Genomic DNA, 21,572 nt, shown 5'->3' with positions numbered 1-21,572 from the left:
ATAAGTCTTCCAGTACAGACCCCCACACCATTTTGGTTGCCCTTCTCTGGACACCTCCATCCTATCTCTATTCTTCTTGAGATACGGTCTCCAGAACTGAGCACAGTACTCCAGGTGAGGCCTCACCAAGGACCTGTACAAGGGGATTATCACCTCCTTTTTCTTCCTGGTTATTCCTCTCTCTATGCAGCCCAGCATTCTTCTGGCTTTAGCTATCAGCTTGTCAGATTGCTTTGCCATCTTCAGACACTATTATCAAAAGATCCCTCTCTTGGTTCGTGCCCATCAGTCTTACATCCCCCATCACATAAAGCTCTTTTGGATTGCCGCACCCCATATGCCTGACTCTGCACTTCATGGCATTAAATCCCAGCTACCAAACCGTTGAGCATTCTTCAAGCTTTCTTAAATCACTTTTCATTCTCTCTACTCCTTCTACTCACTCTGTTGCAGATCTTAGTATCATCCACGAACATCAGACTTTAGCTTCTATCCCTTCCACAATGTCACTCTCAAAGATATTGAACAGAACAGGTCCCAACATGGATCCCTGTGGCACTCCATTTAACTCCAATCTCTCTTCAGAGTAGGTTCCATTTACCATCACGCGCTGTCTCCTAGCAGTCAACCAGTTTGTAATCCACACCACCACCTTGGCGCTCACTCCCAACTTCTCATTTTATTCACACGCCTCCTATGCAGGACCATATCAAAAGCTTGGTTGAAATACAAGTAGATCACATCAAGTGCTCTTCCTCAATTCAATTCTCTAGTCACCCAATCAAAAAGGTCAATCATATTTATCTGATGGGACCTTCTCCTGGTGAATTCATGCTGTCGTGGGTCCAGCAAATCACCGGATTGTAGATAGTTCACTATCCTTTCCTTCAGCAGCATCTCCATTAATATCCCCACCACCAAGGTGAGGATAACTGACCTGTAGTTTCCAGCCTCCTCTCTGCTCCCACTCTTGTGAAGCAGGACCCACCACCTCACTTCTTCAATCCCGTGGCACTACTCCTGATTCCAGGGATCTATTGAACAGGTCCTGCAGCGAATCAGTCACCACATCTCTGAGGTCCCTCAGTATCCTGGAGTGGATATCATCCAGGGACAAGGAGATGCTGACACAGAATGGGGATGAAGGGAATGATCGTGAAGCTATAGGCCTTGATCTTCTCACTGCCTTTATGATCCTGAGCAAGCTTTTTTATTTTTCTAAATCAATTTATTTAATTATGATTTAGTAGTAAATTATATTTATGGTTCAGACATTAAAGGGAGTAAATAAGAAAACCACTATGAATGTGGATTGATATCTACTTTTCATATGCTACCACTGGGCTTGTGTTTGGATAGAAAGCAAAATAGCAAATGCAGGTAAGGACCACAAAGTGCAAGGACTCTGGCCATGTTTTACTGATCCAAAGCCATAGACCAGGGGTTTTTCAAACTATTTTTTGGTAGCCTCAGAATTGAGCTCCCAGCTCTACCTCCTACTGTTGGCCCTTTGCACAGCTTTTTCCTCTGCTGCTCTTGCACAACCTTTCAACTTCCTCCAGCACACTTACCCAGGCCTGTCCCGTCCCCCCCAATAAACTCACTCACACCCCCCTACCCCCTTCTGATGCATAACTGTTCAACCCCTATTGGGCCAAGCTGTGCCAGCACATTCCAGGAGTACCGGGCAAGAGGAAAGTAAAGGCTGCCAGTGGCCCTGGATTCGGTAATTTAAAGCCCAGGCATCTTGCACTTCCTTGTTGATGTAACCAGAACCCTGGACTTTTTTCCTGATCTCGATCCAAGCCTACTTTCTGGCCTGTCCCATGAACTCTGACCCAGCCTGCCTCCTGACTCTCAAGCCCTAGGCTCTCTGGGCCAGCAGTCCCCAGACATTTGCAAGCACTGGTGCTATCTGACCTGGTCAGTCACCCTATGCACTGCCATTCTTGATATTGAAGATTTCACCCACCTGAGACCACCCCTCTCTCCTCCTCTGCACATAGGGGCATCCCCTCCCTTGACCCTACCCTACTCCATGACCTTAGACACTGTCCTGATCCTTCCATCCATGCAGGCTAGCAGATGAAGCTGATGAGTGCAACACCCACCCATCCCTTCTGCCAGCCACTCTGTCACTGTCCGAAGCGGCAGGCAGTGGCTATGGCTGGCAGGACAGAGGTGTGCGGCTCTGACCTGCTGAGCAGGGAGAGGCAGGAGGAGTATGAGCAAGGCAAGGGGGGGGGGGGGGGGAGGAGAGTATGTGGTGGGGGACAACCGTGCTCATCTGAGATCAGAGCCTTGCAAGAAAGCCAACGGCGTCGGGGTGCAGGCATCGTGTGGATCCCCGCTGGCCCCGCAGAGCTGGGGAGCGCTGGGGCCCAAGAGCAGGACGAGGGCAGCTCTGCGTGTTATAATGCAGCTTTCCCTTCCTGCCCTCAGAACGGAGGATTCTCATAGAATCATTTTCCCATTCAAGCCTTCCATTTTTCTTATAAACTGGCATCTCATTTTCATGCTACTACACTAAATAAATTGAACAAATTGTCTTAAATTTGGCATAACTCTCTTGGCCAGTCTAGAATGGTTGCCTGCAGTATGTTATAGTCATCAAGTCGCTGCCTGTGATATCAGCCTGAGATCAATCACGTGGCTTACCTTGTTTGTATAAGGAGGAGAGTGATCGATTGTCTCTGTCAGAAGATGATCCTGTGGGAAATGTCTCTGATTCTATGGTCCAGTGATCCCCCTGGAGTGCGGACACCGAGGAGGAGGAGGAGACGTACAGAAATAAAGCTCCTCTCTCCCATTACTGTGCTAACATCAGACATACCTTCACTTTTCACTCTGGAAGCAAGAACCAATAAAGACATGGATGCAGAAAACGTCTCTCCACCTACAAGCACCAGGTCTACTTAGACCGTGCTGTAGTGGAATTTCCTTAATGGTGCTTGCATTCAGATACAGAAATCGTTTGTGCTGTGCTCCTCGCCTAGAAATGGTGAAGGGAGCCACGGTGCTGTAGAGAGAATATTTCATTAAATCGCGTACAGAAGTGACAAGGTAGCAAGTTCATTGTCATGCTGTACTTTCACACAAATAGCTTTAAATCGTTACCTGTTGTGAGGAAAATATTTTGTGATACAACAAAGATGATCAAACAGCAGTGCTTGCGATCCAGTCCAAGAAGACACAAGGTGCAGTTGCACCTCTTACCACTAGATGGGGCCTAACACATTCCCTTCTCCATTCAGCCCCGAAAACAGGAAAGTGCAAATCTCTTTACAAGAGGTTTCAGCAGACTTGATTGACAAACCCAGAAAAATCCTGTGGCTTCCTTCATTCAGCCGGTTCAATAAACCTCTTTTAAAGAAAAAAAGACATTTTGTGACATAATCTACATTACATCTTTCCGCGGGCTCCAAATACCCTATTTTCAGGATCTGATTACCCGCTTCTCTTATTTTGCCAGTCACTCCTTGTGCAACAGCTGCTGTGCATGGCTTTTTGGGGATTTTCACCTTCCAGAGGCCAGAAAGAAACTGGGAAAATTGAGCACTAAATATAAATATATTGTGCTGGTGTTGGTGCTAGAAATGTTGCAAAGTGACGTGCGCCCTCTCGTCCCTCCCAGCACAGCTGAACAGCCTTAAAGGTTGGATAAGAAGCCTTCAGTCCTTTCATGACCACTTGATTGTTTCCAATCAATTCCACCTCAGCTTTGCTGCCAATCAAAGCACCAGACTGCCTGTGCTAATTGGTTCAACCTTTCCTGAACCTGCAAGTGACCGTGCTCTTCCTGATTAATTGTGCACTTTCAATGTGCTTTTCACAAATTGTTAGGATTATGTGGGACTAGCACACAAGAAAGGAGCTATGTTGTATTTTATTGGGTTTCAGGTATGCTAAGCCATCAGGGCCAGTGCTTCCGTTATGCAAACTTGGGTGCCAGAATTTTGGGGGTGACAAAATCCCACCAAAGGGGGCGCTGTGCTCGAGCTGCTGCCAGTAGGTAAGTGGGGGGTGCATGAGCGAAGGGTCACTTAGGGCACCAAATAACCCTGCACAAGTCCTGCACTGCAGGCCCTACGATGTTACCAGTAAACCACGAGGCTACCAGGGAATCACTGAGACTGCCAGGTATGGCCCAGAAAAGGGGGGCTGCCTGCTACTGGGTTGAGGGGGTTGGGATGAGGGGGGGGGGGTATTTGGAAAGGGGGAGTAGTAGGGGTATAGGTGTTACTTCCTGACTGTAAACTTTATTATTTTATCTTTTGGGGCTGCTGGGCCACCTCTAGAGGAGGCAAGAAGATGGGTGGGGGTTCTCACCAGATCCCCAGGAGGGGTCTTTGACATAGCAAGGGGGGGGGGGGGTAGGGTCACTGCTGGTCCTTTTAATTTCATGCAGGCAGCACCAGGAATTATATTAATGTCCTCGGAGAACTTTAGCTACAATTCCCAAGTTATAGCTAAACTTTCTGGAAAATAACATGGCTCGTGTGTTCACAAACAAACCGCATTTTTTTTTTTTTTTTTTGCATGAAATCAGGTGTTTGTTAGTTACTTTGCATACATTTGCAGATCTTATCCATGCAAAACAGCTTATTTAAACATGCATCAATTTTTCAGTGATAATATCAAGCGAGATGCAAGATATCCCACAGTGTTGCTGTGTTAGGCCTGCATTGCACGATAAACAGTTTTTCCCATGATGAATGCTGTCTTTCACACGTTACATTCTTATTGCGGATTTGACTTTATCCTCCTCGCTTCATGAGGCTTCCTTTTAGTTTAATGGCTTTTGTTTCTTGTAATACAGCTGTCTTAATCTTTGTGTTTTATTTCATTAATTCATGTTTTTAATTATCAATGTTTTATTTTGTAAATCGCTTAGACCTGCACCCATTGTATAGACAGTATATAAAAGATTTAAATAAATAAATAGAGCCAGATTTTTATAGGTCCCTAAATTATGATATTACCCATACCAGGCCAAATAGCCAACCACATGGAAAACCTCACTCTGCAGGACTTTTCCCCCTAGGTATATGATATGGAAAAAACACTCCTTATAAATTTAAGTTCTTTAGTTTCAAAATAAATCATCTTCATGCAAGGCGTTTGAGAATTGTTTCAGTAGGCTAATAAAGAAATGATAATTTGCCCCCTTTTGAAAGGATTTGTACAGTCAAGATCCAAGGCCAGTATTCATGACGGTTTTCCGGAAGGAAGGACATGCAAGGAAGGAGTGAAGCCACCCAGCCTCCTGCAGGTTTCTCACTCATCAGCTGCTATGGCTTCCAGAGAAGTTGCAAATGAGACCCAAAGCATCTCTGCAGCAGCTGCTGGCCAGGCTCCACTTTCAGCTTTCTCCCATCGCAGTATATGAACCATGTCGCAAGCTCCTCATCCAGCACGTGTTGCCGTATGGCCGGCGCCATTTTGCGCAAAATGGCGCCGGCCATACGGCAACACGATTCGACTGCAGGAGGTCGTTCCGGACCCCCGCTGGACTTTTGGCAATTCTTGTGGGGGTCAGGAGGCCCCCCCAAGCTGGCCAAAAGTCCCTGGGGGTCCAGCGGGGGTCCGGAACGACCTCCTGCAGTCGAATCGTTTTTCCGTACGGAAAAACGATTCGCGGTAGGAGATCGTTCCGGACCCCCGCTGGACTTTTGGCAAGTCTTGTGGGGGTCAGGAGGCCCCCCCAAGCTGTCCAAAAGTCCCTGGGGGTCCGGGAGCGATCTCCTAATCTCCTGACATCGGGGGACAAAAAAACAAAATGGCACCGGCACCGGCGCTACCTTTGACCTGTCATATGACAGGTCAAAGGTAGCGCCGGCGCCATTTCTACAACGCAAGGAGGTCCGAGAGGGAAAGATCACATCGGGACCCTTCCTCTGGACCCCAGGTAATTTAAGGCATTTTGGGGGGGTTTGGGAGGGTGGGGGATTTATTTTAAAGGGTCAGGGTGGGTTTTAGGGATGTTTTAGTGTGCCGGTTTTCAATTTACACGATTTACACGATATTTTAAAAACCCAAACTGCGACGATCCGATTCCCTCCCCCTCCCAGCCGAAATCGATCGTTAAGACGATCGATCACACGATTCACATCTCTACTATATATGGAGAATTTGAGGTATAAAAGATAATCGGGATATGTCGCAAATGCAAAGACAACAGGAGATGAGTCCAGATGAGATTGGCAGGAGGGAAGGAACATGGAAAAGGCTTAGGTGTATGCCTGTTTGAACAGCCATGTCTTTAGTTTCTGCTTACATTTCTTTGGACAAGATTCCTGACGTAGGTCTACTGGCATTGTATTCCATAAGGCAGGTCCGGCTATGGAGAGCACACGAGCTTTTGAGGTAGCAAGGATGGTGAGTTTGGGGGAAGGAGTATAGGGTGGCCAGATTTTGATTTCTGGTCAGTCTGGAGGTGGAGTGGAATATTAAGGAATCATTGAACCATTTCATGTTAGGATTGTGTAATACTTTATGTATGATAGAGAGGGTCTTGTATTGGATACAAGATGTGATAGGGAGCCAATGTAATTCCTTAAGGACGTAAGAAATGTGTTCATTTCTGCGGGTATTAGTGAGGATATGGGCAGCAGTGTTTTGCAGCATTTGTAATGGGTGGATGGTATTTTTGGATAGGCCTAGGAGAATGGAGTTGCAGTAGTCGGTTTTTGAAAAAATAATGGCTTGTAGTACTGTGTGAAAGTCAGAGAGGTGAAGCAGGGGTTTAAGTTTTTTTAGGGTGTGAATTTTGAAGAAACCCTCTTTCAATGTTGAGCTAGTGAATTTTTTAAGGTTGATTTGATTGTCTAGGGTGACACCTAGATCTTGTACCTGTTGAGAAAACGTGATTGAAGGTGGGAGCGAGTAGTGTAGGGGGAAGATGTTAGGATGATAATGTGGTGAAATGAACATTAGTTCAGTTTTTACAGTGTTGAGAGCAAGATGTAAGTTGGTTAGGAGCTGGTTGATAGAGAGGAGGGTGGATTCCCAGATGTTAATGGCTTTGGGTAAGGTGTCTGTCACTGGTATGAGTATTTGCACATCGTCTGCATATATATAGTGGGGTAGATCAAGATCAGATAGGAGGTGACAGAGGGGCAGCAGGTAGATGTTGAAAAGAGTAGATGACAGTGAGGAGCCTTGTGGGACACATTGGTCGAGGGGAAATGCTTTGGATTCATTGTTTCCAAGTTTGACTTTATAATGCCTATTGCTGAGATAGGATTTAAACCAACTGTGGGCAACTCCAGTTATTCCAATTTCTCTTAACCGCTGAAGGAGGATAGTATGCCTGATAGTGTCGAAGGCCGAAGAGATGTCTAATATGGCCAATATATATGATTGGCCTTTGTCTAGGCCTTTAATGAGATAGTCTGTTATGGAAAGGAGGAGAGTTTCTGTGCTGTGGTATTTACGAAAGCCATATTGCGAGGGAGAGAGGAATAGTTGATCGTCAAGATAATCAGTAAGTTGGCGATTGATTGTTTTTTCCAGGATGTTTGAAATGAATGGTAGATTAGAGATAGGGCGTTAGTTGGCCAGGTAGTGGGGTCAAGCGGGATTTTTTTAATATAGGCTTGACTATGGCTTGTTTGAGGGGGCTGGGAACTGAGCCAGGAGTGATGGAGGTGTTTATGATGTTGGCTATGGGTTGGGCTATTATGTTAGGGATGGAAAGGAGATATTTTGTGGGGGTTGTGTCTGAAGGGTCAGAGGATGGTCTGATTTTCTTTAGTATTGATTCGATTTCTAAGGCAGTGGTGGCTGCAAAAGAGTTTAGGTCTGTGGGGGGTTTTAAGGGGTGGGGTTTTTTTGGGAAGAATGCTGATGGGCAGGGAGATGGAGGGAAAGCGAGTCAGCAGATTGTTGATTTTGTCATGAAAGTATAGAACGAGGTCTTCACATTTGGTGCTGGCTTCTTTGTCAGGTAAATAATTTGATGAGGGTTTAGTTAGAGTAGCTATGTATTCAAAGAGGGCACGGGGATTGAATTGAAATTGGTGGATCTTAAGGGCATAGAAGTCTCTTTTTGCATTGTTTAACATTTTACGGTAGTTATGTAGTGCTGCTTTGTATTTAGCGAGGAGTGTGGGTGCTGGATCTTTACGCCAGTTCTTTTCAGTTTTTCTAAGATTGTTTTTCATGTTTTTTAATTCCTGTGTGTACCATGGTTTTTTATTTGTGTTTTGAGAGGATTTTATTTCTCTAGTTTGTAGTGGGCAGATTTTATTGGCGATGGTTTTTGTTAGGTTGTGCAAGGATGAAATGGCAGCGTCTGCATCTGCCAAATCTAAGTTGTCAATGGTGTTAGAGAGGGCCATGATTAGGTCATCCCTATTGCATGTTTTTCTGAAGCGTATGGTGCAAATAGAGTTAGTGCGGATGGGGGGTGGGGCTTCATTATGGAACATGTAGTTCTTATAAGGTGGTGGTCTGACCAGGGGATGGAAGTGCATGTAGGAGAGTCTGAGTGTATAAGGGGATTAGTAAAGATTAAGTCGAGAGTGTGGCCAGCTCTATGTGTTGGATGGTCAATGATCTATTTAAAGCCTAAGGCATTTAAAGCTTCGAGTATGGTATCGCAAGTGGTTGTTCGAGGGGTATTGTCGACATGGAGATTGAAGTCTCCGAGTATGATGGCAGGGGTATCTATGGTGATGTTTTTGGCAATGTATTCGATAAAGGGAGAGGGGTTACTATCTAGTGTTCCTGGGGGGGGGGGGGGAGTATATTAAACATATTTGAAGAGTCGGAGATTTGAAAAGGCCAATCTCAAGTTTAGGTGGAGTGTTGATGGCTTGGTGTACTAATTTGAGTTCCTTTTTGACTGCTAAAAGAAATCTTCCTCCTTTTTTGGGGGTTCTAGGGCGTTTCGTGGGCATTTCATCTTAAGTTCCCCGGCGAATATAAAGTAACTGGGGTTTCTCAGTGTTTCCTTATTTTTTTTTCTTGGATATTTCTGCTCTATATTTCTATGTCTCCCCCACTTTTCCTTGTAATATATGGGGTTGAAGGGATATTTCTCAAATGATCTGCAGGTGGTGGTTGCATTTCTATTTGATATTTTGTAAACCTCATTTTTCTGATGCAAGAGTCTTCTTGTTAATTATGTTAAATTGCAATAAAAATAAAATTATACAAAGGCATGATATTTTCCAGTGAATTTCTTAAGATTATATGGTCTTCAGGCACAGATTTTCCTTCTAATTGTATCTGTGTGACCAGAACTGATCATGCGTTGTTTCGTTGAGTAACCCTCTGTGTTTATTCCATACAGAGCTGTCCACACTATCGGAGGAATGTGACAACACTTGGGAAAAATAGAGAAGACCCTGTGACAGGGAGTGATTCTCCTATTATGTAAGTTATCTCTGGATAGTACAAGATAAGTGAAGGGAAAACTGCAATACTCGTGCCCATTTTCTACTGCTAATTGCTGTGTAGAAAACAGAATTCAGTGACACGAACATAGACTCCAAATATATTTCAATACTGTGCTTGATTCCCAAAAGCAAAGACCAATACCCAGAGAAATAAATCTTCTGATTGCCTGATTTTTTTTCCTCATACAAGTGAGATTTACTATCAGATGATTAAATGTATGGTGCTACTACAAAGAAGTTTAGCAGAGTCAGAGTCTAGTCTATTTTGTGATCTATAGTTGCAGATTTTATTATATGTCAACACATCCTCAGTTACTATTTTGAATTATTTACCCAGAAATAGTATTGCAATGTGAGGAGAGGCCAACTGCATCCATTGTATGCAAATATCTTATGCATTGTGAATGTGAATATCCCGAAAACCAGGCCTGTTTTTTACTCTTTAGGACCAGAGTTGGCCATGCCCTACAGTGTGAAAATCAGTTGAAGAGTAGATTCTGTTTTTGATGTGGATAAAACTACTGCACACTCATTTGCACATTTATTTTTTGCTAAATGTTCAATTTCCAAATTCAAACAGCTATGGATGTTAATAACATGATGCCCTTAGCAAAATCAATGGCTTAAATAATTGTGCAAAGAGATAACCAGGTGAGATAGAAGAATTGTGCATTTCTGCTCAGGAAATGTCTTACTGCTCCCTTTTGGAAGCAGTGTTCATCTTGTTAATCTTTAGGCTGCTCATGCTCTCCAGTCCATTATATTGAGATAATGCATTGGTCAACATATGAGCAATGATTATTAATAAAAGAGGATTGCTAACACCATTCAGCTCCATGCTACAGAAGCCTCCTCCAGTGCTGCACATGACATGGCAGGTACCTTTGTTCTAGGGATGCGAAGAGACAAACGTCTTGTTCAAGTTTGGTATTCATTTCATAGGCCATCTCCATTCATTTGCTTTGTTTCAAACAAAAACAACATTTTCACGTGTTCATTCCTTTTATTTTTTTCGTTTCCCATTAACGTCAATGGAGGAAGCAGTGCGGTCTATTTTCAGTTTCAAAATTGGGATTTTCTAATCAATTCTAATGAAACTGGTGGGTGGACATCAGAAAGGGGAAGACATCTCAAAGGCACCAATATTGTGGTGGGCTTTATTCCCACCAATGAAATAAACTCTGAACACTGGCAGTTGGAAAGAGGATGTTTTTTATTCCCATGAAGCAATGCACAGTACTGCAGAGAAATACAGGAAGGGGCATAGGCTCAGCTCACAGCCGCTCATGTAACAATTTTTACATCATGCCTACCTCTCACAGGTTACTACACTTCTCTTATCTAAGCTGGGCTCCAATCATCTTTAGCACTTTTCACGTATCTGGCAATAATCAGAGCCTGCTTCAAGGCAATGGTGTGCTTTTATGTACAGCCTGCAGCTGGCCTGTCTCCAGACACTATCCTTACACTAAGACTGTGGCAACGCGGCACCACAATAGCACGAATACCTTAAGGTACCATAAAGGGGTAAAAGGATACCGCCAGCAGTGGCAGGAGTTCTCCAAGGCAGCAGCAAGAGTAACAAGAATGCTCCAAACTAACCCTGGCATGAACCCCCAGAGGCAGCGTGAGAGGGGCAAAGTGGCACCAAGAGTGGCGTGAACATCCTAAGGCCCCATGAACAGGGAACAAAATGGAAAACATGGCAGAAAAAAACCCAGGCACTGACAGAGGGACAAAGCAGCAGCAGCAAAAGTAGCACGAAGTCTCCAAAGCACAATGAGAGGTGCCAAGCAGCAGAACACCCCAAGGTTTAGAGTCTGGGATATGGAAGCAAGGGTGAGTGTCATAGAGACCTCCAAGTGTAGCATAAGGCAGTGTTTCTCAATCTTTTTTCCATCGAGACACACCTGCAAGATGATGCTACGTCCGTGACACGCTGCAGGTGAATTTTACAAGTTCTAAATATTATTTTATTGTTAAAATTGATGCAAGAGAATATATTCTTTCATTTCGATAAAGGCTTGCAAAAAAATAGTTAATAAGGCTTTTGTGAAAATAAAAATGAATATTCATTTACTTCATTACTGAGAAATTTGGTACTGATATGCTGCACTCAGGGTTGAACAGTAAATAAACTCTTGTGAATCTCACTGTCAACCTCGAAGCTCTGATCTCTTCGGCAGTTTGTACAGAGCAGAGCTAGGATGTTTCCCCTTTCAGTTTGCCATACACATAAATATATTCAGATTCTGGTATCGCCTCAGTAACAGCAACTGGAAAGCCCTCCCCTGCCAAATACTTTGTGAAATAACATGAAAACTAGAAAAAGAGACACTCAGAAGCTATGTAGCAAACCTGCCATATCATTACAGCACTAACATCTGGGACTCAAACAGCAACAAGCTCTGCAAATATAGAGCACACTACAGTACACTTCCTGCTGGAAAAGCAAACCAAATTGGACTGCTAAAGATCCCTACATAGAACCCACATGCAAGTCAGCAGAACCCCTCACCTCTGCACAGACTGACCCTCACCTATTACTGGATAAAGGTCTATAAGTTAAAAAGAAAATGCTGAAAAACCCCCAAGAAGTCGGACTGTCTCGGGCAACTTTCAAACTCTGTGCAGAAGTATAAAGTCTGCAAGTCATTTTTTTATTTATTTTAATGTTTAATTTTATTTCAAAGTTGTAATAAAATACAAACAGCAAAAATCACAGCTGATGTACACTTTATACCAGTTACTAGTGGGAAAATATTCCCTTTTGAAAGAAGAGTTGGGAGAACGTATGTGCCCAGACTTGCATAGCTCTCCCTGCTCTGCCCTCATCTCAAGCAGCAGGCACATGGGGCTGTTCTTAAAAGCCTAAGCTTGCTCTGTAAAATATTTGGTGTCTCACTGGCAGAGGGGTATAGCAGCAAGGCCAGAGGCCCAAGGTGTCTCATCAGGAGCAGGGCAGCTTCGTCCACATCCAGTCCACCTGCCCTCTCCTCCCGCCTCTGCTCTGCCCTAGGCAGTACCTCACTCAGGAATGTCTTGGCTGCTATTCTTATTCGTCTCAGTGCAGCACTTTTTCAATGGGCCATAGACTTGAATGGGAAACAAATGAAATAATTATTTAGTTCTTGGGCATCCTCCATTCATGTTGGGGATCTCGTTCATTGCATCCCATTCCCTAATATGCACTGGGGTATTATAATATGGGAGGGCTGTGACATTAATAATAGTAATTTGGTGTCAGTGGTAATGGGGAAAACAACAACAACTCTACCATTGCTGAGTGATGGTCTTGAATCTTTTACTTTTGAAGGCTAATAAGCTTTCTGACCTTCTTCTGTGGGAAAGTATTCAAGAATAATGTAAAATGGGAACATTTTAGATGACTACATATCGCATGAAGTTGAACAAAATGTTGCCCTTTCACTGTCCTCTCTCCCAGAACCCGGTATTACACCAGTTGTTGGTCCATGGTGCTCGTGTCTTGAAAAGGATCACAATAAAAGCATGCTGGAGCATGCAACCAGTATCTGTAATCTCTCTCAACCACGTGGGGAACTTATACACCATCTGGCAGAGAGAGCGAGATTGATTGAGGATACAGATCACAGCTGCTAACTCTTTAGAAGAACACATACTGTAGTTAAGTTAAAACTCACTTGAACCAAACTCTAGAAGAGAGAACACAGAAAAGACCGCGTGTGCATCTATTGGACACTTGAGCAGTAGTACCAGTCGTTAAGCTAGTGCTGATGTCTTGATTGGTGCTACAGTTTCAAGCTTAAACTAATTTAACATTTTTGTGTAGAGGACAGAACACAATAATAATAATTTTGGGCTTTTCATGGCAGCCTGCATGGGCTGTCTTACAATAAATAAATATATATGGTTGAGTATAAATCAAATGTATACATTTTTCTCTTTTTAGAGCCTATTTTGGTCACCTATTGGCCTTTAGCTCCTACCAGTTTTTCTTTCAGTGACTTCAGCTAATAGCCAAGAGAAATAGCACATTCCTGACACCTCCAAGACAAAAAATTGGAATAGTGAAAATAAGCTAAGAGAAATAATTTATTTTTTGTTATTAGACAACTTTAAAAAAACAGAGTTATGTGATTTAAAGAGAGTAAGTGGGGGAGTGGAGAAGAGGAAGGCAATTGATTTACTGCTTGAACCTGTATATTTTATTTGCAGTCCTTTTTTCAAGTTAAGGGGAGATTTAGAGGCCCTGAAAGAGAGAGACTACCTGAGCAGATTCAAGTTGACCACTGCTCCCATCCATCAGCTCTGAGAAGCACATTGAACTTGTGCCCTCCGGTACAGGTCACCCTTACATCTTGCCTGTTGAGGTGAAAGTGATAACTATTCTATGTTATTTGGCCACTGGCTGGAAACCCAACTGGCATCGCTCGGTCCTCTTTCTCCAGATGTGTCAAATCTTTTCTAGAGTCCATGCTTCCCTCTATGCTTGATTGTCTGGTCCCCTCGTATCAAGCAGAACATCAGGGAAGTACAATGGAGCTTTTTTGACATTTGAAGTGCTGAAAAATAAATAACTCACTTTCCTAATGTTGTTGGGGCTATTGATGGCACTCATCACTAGGTTTGGTTCCAAGAAGCCATGAAACCATCTCCTGCAATCAGTCTGAACATCTAGCTCTGCAGTCACCATTGCTTGTGGTGTTTGAGTTTTCTGATTCCTTCCACAATGCTCATACATTAAAGCAGGATGCTCTCTTTGATTTGACTAAATCTGTACAAAGAATCCAGGAGAAAGAGTTGTATTATTTAAATGCTGCGACTGTTGTAGGCTTCTATGCTAATTGTGATGTCTTCCTAGTTTCTAGAATGTAATGGTAGAATACTTTAAGCCCCGACACACGCACACATACTTCCCCCTGGTTTGCCTGGCTGCTAACTTGTTTATCCCAGCCCTCCTCTGCTTTTGAAACATGGTTCAAGTGCACTCATTGTTCCATTGGATTTCTGAAAGAGTATATCTTTTTTATTTGCTGACAAGTGCTTCAAATGAAAATCAGCAAGGTGCTTATTTGTGTGCACAAACATCTCCCCCCCCCCCCCCCCCCCACAGAGCTTGTGTAGCATCTCAATGTTTCAAATAAGAGTGCTCCAGAAGGTGTGAGATGTGTGCTATGACATGGCTGATGAGATTTTTTACATGTTGAGTGTTTGCATTGTTGACCTGCAATTTCCATGTTATGAGGGTCCATGCAAGAGCAGATAGGGCACCTTTTCACCTTCCCCCCTCTTTTCCAAAGCTATTTTGTTCTTGTTGAAGCATTACTGAGATGCCAAGCCACACTAGCATAGGAAAAGTGGAAGGATGCTTGTTCAAATTTATAAAAGGTTGTATTTGATCATCTAAATAGGGCCTGTTACCACTTTATGACCAAGACAGCTTTGCATCAAATACATTGATGGTAGAGAGGGGATTTGCATATGTTTGTAAATATTGTAGCACTGGATGCTTTGTATCCTCCCAAGCTACTGATGGTAATGTTTATCCTGTAATAAGCATTGGTTTTACTTATGTGAAAGTGTTGGTGTTTTTCCCTAGTTGAATCCTATGGAGCCAGGGTGAATAAGTGTTTCAGAGAGCATACTAATGTGGAGGTGTAATTATGGGAAGGTATTTTAGTTTCTTGCCCTTAGATCATACAGACATTACTGCCTGAGTATGCTCATTACAGGACCAATGTCACCAGAGTGACTTTACATGGCCAGTAAGGGATAATTTGACTCTGCATCCCAGAGCTTGGATCCTGGTGGACCAGAAAAATTTCGCTATGGGCGTATTTTTTGTTTGCATTACTGAAGGCTTTTATTTTCAAAGAGAAAGTGCATACATACATTCCCTTTGAAAATTATCCCATAAAACTACCTGCACACCAAATTGTGTGGGAGTTTTTCAGAGATAAAGTATATGCGTACATTTGAAAATGAAAACACATGCATTAAATGCAAGCCTCTCACTAACCTAGCCCTAGAACAGCTCCCCCTAGTGTAGATAAAAGTGGGTGCTTAGAGTCCTATTTCTGTGGGTGTGGAAATGACCCTTCCTATGTCATTCTCACCCTTTTTCTGCCTCCCAAGCTGCCTCTGCTCCAGCTTTGAATGGCAAATGGTTTTAATTAGTGACCTGTTCGAATCGCAATTTACCTCATCCTCCTTTCTAGCCTGAGAATGGGTTAATCAACCCCTAACTGCTGGGCAGATATCAACATTATTGGGGTTTCCAGTGGAGTTTTCCTCTTTTTCAGATCCATTTTATTTCTCAGACCTTCACAAGCTCTGACAGTAGATACATTTTTTTTGCTCATGGTTGTGCCTCCTGTTTTCTTATTTCTCCTTTCCTGAGTGCACTCTTCGGCTGCTCGTGTCAGCTTTGGCTTGTAATGTGGATCGGCGTGGCAGTGTCTTCATTTACTGAGAGTACTGAAGCAGGAGCTCCTTGGAAAACCCAAAATTGTAATATTTATTTAGAAATCAAATACAGCTTGCAACGAAAACAGTCCCCACAGTCACTGTTATACTCTGAATATGGGCTGTTTTTTACTTTTTAAATGCTCATAAAAACATCAATACTTCCCACGTGTGTGCTTGTAATCCATGTTTCAGTACTGAGTGAGCATAACATGGATTACAAGCATTGAATATAAAAAGTACATATTCAGAGAGTATAAAAGTGACTCTGGGGATTGATTATTTATGACGGGTTAATTGGTAGAAATGTCATGTTGACTAAGAAAGCTGCTCGGTGTTAGGATGGTCCTTAAGGAGTAAAGTAAGCTCTCTCTGCCTCGAGAATTGGGAATTTTTATCAAAGTGAATTTTTTTTGTGAGATTGGTTTGGGCTTTCACACTTTTTGGGAAATGGACTCCTCCCTTTTTTTTTTGTATGAATGGCTATGTACTTACTACAGAGTCAGGTAACTCTTAAGAAAAATGCTACATCTTTAGGGATCATTTGCTGATCTTGGAATTGGTGCAAACTATTTCATGCCTCTTGATAACAGTTATGCTGGTGGACCCTTGGACCGAGGGGGAGTTGGCGCAAACTGTGGGGAGAAACCCCACAAGTCCCCACCGTCGGTAGGCAAGGCTGGTGGAAAGCAGAGGCCCAGCTGGAGCATTTATTTATTTGTTTTTATATACCAACATTCGTAGGATACATCACATCGGTTTACAATAAATGAAATATTTGATTCAATAGAAGTAATCACAGTAAACATAAAATACAATAAAAAGTTCAAAATATCATAAAAGTACAATTAAAATATCATAAAATACAATTAAGAGCTTTATAAAAGTCTTAATGGTCCAATAAAATAGTTAACTGGGTTATAAGCATGACGAGTGAGGAATTAAGTATATTGACAAATGTTATGTGAATGTTTGTTGAAAGAGCATCACCACAGCCAGCCCACGGTCCCCTTAGATTGAACCCTCGGATGCCGGGGTCAGCTGAACTTAGGTGGGGCCTCTGCAGAGATGGAAGTCCAGGTGGAAGAAGCATAACAGTCAGCACGCCAAAGGGTCGGAGGCAGGCAGTGAAGCTTGTGGTCAAGGTTCAGGCAAAGGTCGAGGCAGGTGGCGAAGCTTGTGGTCAAGGTGAAGGCACCCCGATGTGGGAACCACCCCCATGATGCCCAAGAGTGCCGTGATGGCCTGGAGCCAGCCAAGCTTATGGCAAGCGTGGCTGGCTCCTGGATGACGGTTGCCATGTTGGGACACGGTGAGCCTGCCCCGTTGGTTTGAGTGTGAGTGCGGTGATCTGCGGGGATAATCCAAGGGTCTCCAAGCGTAACAATAATGAACAGACATAGAAAGTTTCAGCCTGTTCAAATTTCCTCTTCCCCCCCAAATGATAATTGAGCATGCACTTTCAATAAGTCAAAACCAGTTCCTTCCTGACTCATCAGATGGCAGTACACTCAGCTCTAAAATTAGCAGCCTCCCAAAAAAGAAGAGCACTGAAAATATATGCACAGAGACACACGCATACATTTGCTACTGTGAGCACAAGAATACCCAGTTATTAATCCCTGATTAGAACAAAGAATAGACTCCGTTAACCACCAAAACCGTCACCCAACAATGGGTCAATTATTTATAATTAGAGCACAACTACAACCCCTATGTTGGGAGAATGATAATTTACCTTTCGGCATGGTGACCTTACTACAGGTTGAGAGGATCAGCAGGTCCCCATCTCAGCTCTACAGGCTTACAATTTATTTACAGCAAGGACAGCATCCCTCAATGCACAGGAGCTTCCTTGTGGCATCCTTCCTTCTCTCAGGTACCCTTATGCTCTGTTTGCACTTTGCGCAGGGTCTGCAAGCAGTAGTTACCCATTGTACTTTAGTCAGCGAATGCTCTTGGTATGGGAATGGGAGCGTTCAGAATGGACACCAGCAAAAGTCTTGATCGAACACTTTCCAGACTTAAAACAAACCCTTCACACTTTTTTCTTACAGCAGTTTTCACATCAGTGCAGCGTTCTGGTTTCAGGATTTTCCAAAGTATATGTCAGAACCATAGAACATAACAGTCGAGAGAAGGCAGTCAGTCTCTCCGTATGTCCTGCTCAGCTTTATAGTCCCACTGTATCCCTCGGAGATCCTCTGTGCTTCTGCCATCCGTCTTCATCTCCATAGGGAGGCCGAGCCATGCATCTACCACTCTCTTGAATGAGTTCCTTAGGTTACTTCAGAGTCTACCCCTTTCTTCCTTATGGCATGACCCCCTCGTCCTACAAACTCCTTTCTGTGAACAATGCACAGGACGCATTTAAATGTCTCTGTCATGCCCTCCGGGGCATACATGTTTAGATTTTTACGACTGGCCCCCTGTGCTTTAGTATGAAGACTATTGACCCACTGGCCAGACTTTATGTGGTTGTTATCCTTTTAAAGGTGTGGTCATCCATTTTGGTTTTAAAAATACTGAAACTTCAGGAGGGCTGGGGACAATTACAGTTTACTTTGCACTTTAATATTCTACCTTTACATCCCTGGAAGATTCCGGAAGTTAAATGATTCCTTTTATTTAATGTACAAGATGATATTAGAGGCTTCAAGGGAATATTTTCAGGACTAACATCCCCAAATAATTTCTTCACAGAAAGGGTGGTGGATGCATGAAACAGCCCCTGAACTTTAGCCCTGTTTCACACAAAAAGTCACCTAAAATGCATCATGTGGTGTTCATAGTGCATGCACCTACATTTGGTCGCATATAGGGGGTAATTTTCAAAAGGAGTTACATGCGTAAATGTAGCTACTATTGTAGCAATTTTCAAAAGCCATTTATTTATTTATTTATTTATTTATTTAATTAACTTCTTTTACTATACCGATACTCAAGACCAGGTCTTATCGTACCGGTTTACATTAGAACATGGGGAAACCAATTAACGTCTAAGTAGAAATGACAAGTTACATTAAAACAGGGAGCGTAAAACATGGATGTCGGAAGATAGGGCAGAATTAAACTATAACATTAATGAGTGATAGATATAATCAACAAAAACAATAAATTAACAAAAACAATAAATTAGTAATACAGAAACAAGGATTATAATCAGCGGATATTTACATGGTATGTCCGGTGGGAGGAGTGGCGGGGAGGTGGGGGGGGAGGGAAAAGGGTGGGTTGTGGGGTGAGAGACATAGTTGGTTAAGATGGGTTCCTTCAACGGTAGGCTTGTGTAAACAGCCAGGTTTTAAGTTTTTTTCTGAAGGTTAGATGGCATTGTTCCTGGTGTAAGTCTTGAGGAAGCGAATTCCAATGTAGTGGACCGGCTGTCGAAAGTGCTCGCTTGTGAATAGAGTTGTGGACTGAGGATTTGTTGGGAGGGGCCTTGAGCGTACTTTTGTACGCTCAAGGCCCCTCCCAACAACTTTACTTGAGTAAAGTGCACTTTACTCAAGTAAAGTGCACTTATGTGAGTAAATCTTATAGACAAGTCAATGGCATATATTGTAGCAATTTTCAAAAACCCACTTACGCAAGTAAAGTGAATTTACTCCAGTAAACCTGGTTTTTACTCGAGTAAATGCTTTTTAAAATCAGGCCCATAATGTATTCCTATAAATTTATAGCAGCAAAAAATGTGCGGTTACCCTCACTAACTATTAGGGATGTGAATCGTTTTTTGACGATTTAAAATATCGTCCGATATATTTTAAATCGTCAAAAATCGTTAGAGCCGCGATACAATAACAATTCCCCCGATTTATCGTCAAAAATCGTAAATCGGGGGAAGGGGGAGGGGAAAGGGGAGGGCGGGAAAACCGGCACACTAAAAAAACCCTAAAACCCACCCCGACCCTTTAAAATAAATCCCCCACCCTCCCGAACCCCCCCAAAATACCTTAAATTACCTGGGGTCCAGAGGAAGGGTCCCACTGTGATCTTCCACTCTCAGACCTCCGGTGCTTGTAGAAATGGCGCTGGCGCTACCTTTGGTTTTTCCGTACGGAAAAACGATTCGCGGCAGGAGATCGCCATTTTGCGCAAAATGGCACCGGCCGTAGACAACACGATTCGACTGCAGGAGGTCGTTCCGGACCCCCGCTGGACTTTTGGCAAGTCTTGTGGGGGTCAGGAGGCCCCCCCAAGCTGGCCAAAAGTCCCTGGGGGTCCAGCGGGGGTCCGGGAGCGATCTCCTGCCGTGAATCGTTTTCCGTACGGAAAAACCAAAGGTAGCGCTGGTGCCATTTCTACAAGCACCGGAGGTCCGAGAGTGGAAGATCACAGCGGGACCCTTCCTCTGGACCCCAGGTAATTTAAGGTATTTTGGGGGGGTTCGGGAGGGTGGGGGATTTATTTTAAAGGGTCGGGGTGGGTTTTAGGGATGTTTTACTGTGCCGGTTTTCGATTTTCACGATATTTAAAAAACCCAAACGGCGACGATCCGATTCCCTCCCCCTCCCAGCCGAAATCGATCGTTAAGACGATCGATCACACGATTCACATCTCTACTAACTATCCTAGAATTCTGAAGCCATTTGCAGAATGGAAGGGAAATTCTTTGAAACTGTAACATTGGCTCCTTCAGCTCTGTATATAAATCGGAGCTGGAAACCTTCACTCTTTGCCTTCACCTTGCACTTTGGATTCACAGTGAAGCTTCTCTCCATCCTCCTAACAAACAAAATCTATTCAGAATGAAAGAGCAGCAGCGGCTTCCTAGCAACACCCTGGCAGGATCTGGCATGCTGACAGCAACCTGAGCATCTAGACAAAACAGGCTTTGAGAAGGGACTCTGATCGCTGATCTGTCTACAGAGCGAGCAAACGGCAAGCAAAAGAGCAACACAGGGGTCCACTCACTCATTATGAGGCAAACCAGTGAAATAAAATATTTGCTGTTCAAAGCTGGAGCAGAGGCCGCATGGGAGGTTGAACAGGGTGACGTGGGTGTTTTAATAAAGCATTTTCAGCCCGCAAAAGTTTTAAATAAATAAGATGCAGAATGACTTAGCTGGCACATTTCGCTATGGGCCTCATTGTCTCTTTCCAGACATGAACGTCACTCTGGTGACATTGATTCCCTTCAGTCAAAGGTTCAGGAAAGCCACACTGAAGATGCCTGAGCTGTGAGCTCAGTGTAGTCTACATCTGCAGATGATGTGATGTGCAGGTAGAAATCTACCTGCCCACATTTCGATCTCCATCCCACAGCCTTTGCATACTTTATCAAACAGTTATTCACCCCAGCTCCATAAGAATCAAGGAAGGAAAAATACCCAGCACTCACGGACATGGAAAAATCACTCCTTACAGTCAAGCAACAAACTTCTAATGTTTGAAAAAGCTGCCGGCCATTCATGACTGGTATCCAGGATGGGGCCCCTCCCACCAGTGTGAGGTCAGGCCTCCCATGCGGTCTCTCAGAAAATAAATTTTGACCAAATTCAAAAGGAATCAGCAAAAAATGTTTGGGTACTTGCCAGGTACTTGTGACCTGGATTGGCCACTGTTGGAAACAGGATGCTGGGATTGATGGACCCTCGGTCTAACCCAATATGACAACTTCTTATGATCTTAAGGACTGACTTACTGGATAAAGGGTGGAGTCTTGCCTTAGGCAACTGAGCCTCTTCAGTACTGTAAAATAGGATCCGCCTGTACAAC

This window comes from Rhinatrema bivittatum, chromosome 9, assembly GCF_901001135.1.
Source record: "Rhinatrema bivittatum chromosome 9, aRhiBiv1.1, whole genome shotgun sequence".
Lineage (NCBI taxonomy): Eukaryota > Metazoa > Chordata > Amphibia > Gymnophiona > Rhinatrematidae > Rhinatrema > Rhinatrema bivittatum.
This window is presented reverse-complemented; position numbering follows the sequence as displayed.